This window comes from Sturnira hondurensis, unplaced genomic scaffold (assembly GCF_014824575.4).
Source record: "Sturnira hondurensis isolate 20B ecotype Veracruz unplaced genomic scaffold, ASM1482457v3 Scaffold0016284, whole genome shotgun sequence".
NCBI lineage: Eukaryota > Metazoa > Chordata > Mammalia > Chiroptera > Phyllostomidae > Sturnira > Sturnira hondurensis.
Window position 1 is genome coordinate 235113 of NW_028088915.1, and position 3827 is coordinate 238939.

Consider the following 3827-nt stretch of genomic DNA (forward strand, 5'->3'; position numbering starts at 1 on the left):
AGACCTTGACCAAAACGGGACTGCTCTCTATTTGGATAGAATATGTGAGTAAAAAAATGAATGGCATTGCAGCATAATGAGTGGTAAGACGAAAACCAGCATCGCTACAATAAGAGTGGTTACAAGAATTCCAGAAAGGGTCCCTGGCTGGTGTGGCTCAGTGGATTGAGTGCCAGCCTGTGGAATGAATGTTGCTCGTTCGATTCCTAGTCAGGGCACATGCCTGGGTTGCAGGCTGGGTTCCCAATAGGGGATGCATGAGAGGCAACCACACATCGATGTTTCTCTCCCTCTCTTTCTCCTTCCCTTCCCCTTTCTCTAAAAATAAATTAATTAAATCTTTGTTTAAAAAGAGTTCCAGAAAGGGCACACCACAGTTCCCAGCACTGTCCAGGCCTGAGGGAAGATTAGAGGCCTGAACTGAACTCAGACCTGTCTCAGCACAGGACACGAAACAGAGGTTCAGAGGTGGGAGGGGAGGGGAGGGGAATGGAAAATGATGACTTCACAGTTTCCAGACTAGAAAATCTAATAAAGGGACGCTTGCTAATTGCCCATTCAGATGACTTCAGCAGCCTAATTAAATGGCATTTTTTTTAAGCAGTTCCATGAGAAGTGAGTCTGATGCCAGGAATTTCAAACACTGGTGGAGCCCACATTTGGGGTAAGCTGTCCTGTCTCACTGCTCTCCTTCTGTGTGTAGACAGGACCAGGGACTGCCATCTGGACTGGGGAGACCAAGGGTAAGGAGAGGGAAAAACCCTCGGGAAGGAAGAAGAAAGCCTTGTCCACCCAGTGGCAGGCCCCAGCCCCAGCGCCCCCCCTCAGTGGGCCCCCCTGTGCCCGCCTTCAGGGAGCACAGGCTGTTTCTGCGGAGACCTCTGTGCACAGAAAGGGCCTGCTTGGACTCTGATGCAACCAGCCCCAGGCCTTTCAGCCAAGAGTCACTGGTTTTACTTAAAGTTTGATTTGATGCCACGCTTAGATTCACCCCTGCTTTCTATTATTTGGCATCATTCTTCTCAGAACCTGGGGACCCAACTCCTGCCCAAGTGCCTCCCTTCTCCAAAATTTATTCCCGGTCCCCACCTCACTGTGACTCTGTATCTACTCATTATCACACCCCCTCTTTACTTCTGCATATTTTGCCTCATTACTGTGTCATGACATTTAGAACATTCTCTTTCTCTGTCATATTAAGCCAAATTCAGCCAGGATGCCTTGAAGTCTTCATCTTACAGATCCTCAGAATTTAGGCAGGATGCTACTAGTACAGTTCAAACACAGTTGCATTTTGCCATCATTGCTCAATGCTGCATATATATAAAAATGAAGTACCCAACTAACCCAGTAGAAAGAAGAGATGACAATCACCACTCTCAAGAGGCCTGCTTAGAGATCTGGGGAGACTCGCTGACCAACTGAAATACCAAGTGCCTCAGGCTGCCTGGCAGGTGACAGGGGGCTCTGGCCTGGAGGTGGAACGTGCTCCCTGACCTACCGCTCTCAGGGCCACTGCTAAGCTCCCCAGGGACTGCCCCCACCTGTCCCTGCATTTCACCCTGTCCCTGAAGAGGTCCCAAAGCATCTTCCCAGGCCCAGATGTGGGGAACTTTTGAGGGCTAGCTCCAGAACGAAGCCTTTCTGGGTCACAGTGGCTCAGAGAGCTGGCCTCCCAGCATGAAAGCTCTAAGCTGGAGGTCTGCACAGGTCGGGCAGAGCGGGTGGCAGGCGTAGCGAAAGGCTTCCTGGGAACAATGAGCAAGGCCTGCTTTCACCTGTTGTTCTCTGCCCTGACAGCCGTGGGTGATGAATGAGCTGTGAGCTCAGCCAGCTGCAAGGGGAAGCTGGCTGCAGCCCCTGTGTGGCCTGTGGACACACACACACCATGGCAGTCACATCCTTTGCAATGTGACTGAGACTCACAGCCTCCAATTCGCAACGCCACCACAGCTAGAAGATTTTGTCGACAGAGCGTGAAGTTGTGTTGTCACAGGACCTTGGGCTGTGTTCCTGCTTGTTGTGCCTCGGAAAGATCCCTCCCGTTCTGTTTATTATATAAGCAGATCTCAGGGAGGAGTCAGCATGGCAGTGGCTGTGCTTTCCATCGGGACCTGTTCCAGGAGCCCCTTCAGGCCACACCCACAACAACTGTTCTTGGCCACCCAGCGGGCAGAGGCAAACAGGTGGCATATGAGGACCACAGTTTCATGCCTTTCCCTTACATTTCGCCTGCTGACCAGTGTCACAGCCCCACATTCAGAACTTTACTTCTTTTCTGTCGCATTTAGCAAACGTCATCCAGGATGCCTTGAGGTCCTTACAGACTCCCAGAATTTAGGCAGGATGCTATCACAATTGAATCATGCACTGATATCTTGTTGTTAAATGTGTACAAAGCACCAAGTGAGGCCACTAGAAATAAGTGCTGACACTGGAGCAATCTAGAGAAGAAGAGAACAGCCCCTGTGCAAGGATGACACAAATTATGAGGCATTTCGTATTTTTGGATGTGTTAACTAACTTTATTGGGATAATCATACTGCAATATATACATATATATAGTGCAACTACTTCATACACCTGAAATTACATAATGTTTACATCTCAACAAACACAATGTCAATTATATCTCAATAAAGCCATAAACAACCAAAAAGGTGTACTTAAAAGGAAGATAACACAATTACCACTCTCAAGTGGCTTGCTTGAAGATTTGGGGAGGCTAGCTGACAAATGAACCTGAAATAGTGCAAGGACAGCACAAGAAACAATACAGTTTAGTGTCCAAAGGATGCTCCAGAAATGCTATGAAGGGAGGGAGAACTCTCCCAGGCATGCACGTCAAGAGAATCTGACTGTTAAGATGGATGAAGAAATGTGGTTCTATGTGAGGTGCTGATATCAATGCCAGAAATCAGGAGTTTTTGCTTTGAGGGAAGGAGTGAGTAGAACCACCCAAATCCCAGTGAGGAGGGAGCAAGAGTAAGCGTGATACATCGCTGGAGGCAGCAAGAAGCCCCTTTCCCTCAAGGTCTGTTCCGGGAGCCCCTCCAGGCCACACCTGCGGCACCTGCTCCTCGGACACCCAAGAGGCTGATATCCCCTCCCCCACCTACTACCCTGGCTCTGTCATTTCTAAATTACGGGTAACAACTAAATGAGATTAAATTTTTTTCACTACCAAGATAATTCATTTGTGTTTATGGTTGAAAATTCAGAAAATTCAAATGAACAAAGAATAAAGTATAAGTAATGCGTATCCTCACCCACAGTAACACTGTCCCTCCGAGTCTTTTCTCTATATGAGCAAAGTTTTGCTAAATTGTCATTGTTACCATCGTTCATCTTAGATTCTGCTATTGTTGCCCATGTTCAAAGGTGTCTCTGTGACAATGATGACTCTTTGTGCAGGAGGGCTGGCAATAGTTACCTTTGGGAACGATGACCATTATTGGTCACACCATCCCTGGATGTATCATCCACCTGCGTCTCCGTATGAAGGAAGTCAGGACCCTCTACCCACCATCCCCTCCGCCCACAACACAATCATTTACATTATTGTTCCCATCTCGCCTTTGCTTTCCTTAGTACACATCTGTGATAGAGTGTGCATGGTGAGGCCTATTTAAAATACTTCTAATAATCTCTCTGCCTCTTATTTAATCTCTTTGGTTCAAAAGTAGTAAACCTACCAGGGCAGGAAGACCTAAGGTAATAACCATGTGTACCCAGACATGGCCCTTGACCTCAAGGCAGTGTCCATCCTGGCCAAGGCAGTGTGTAGACTGAACAGTCATCCGATACAGAACTGAATACACTCAACG

The 3827-nt window shown here is 47.8% G+C and overlaps 1 pseudogene; it reads left to right on the top strand.

Moving 5' to 3' along the window:
- The first annotated feature begins 2414 nt into the window (after positions 1-2414).
- LOC119000861 (uncharacterized) lies at positions 2415-2508 on the top strand (annotated as a pseudogene).
- The last annotated feature ends 1319 nt before the right edge of the window (positions 2509-3827 follow it).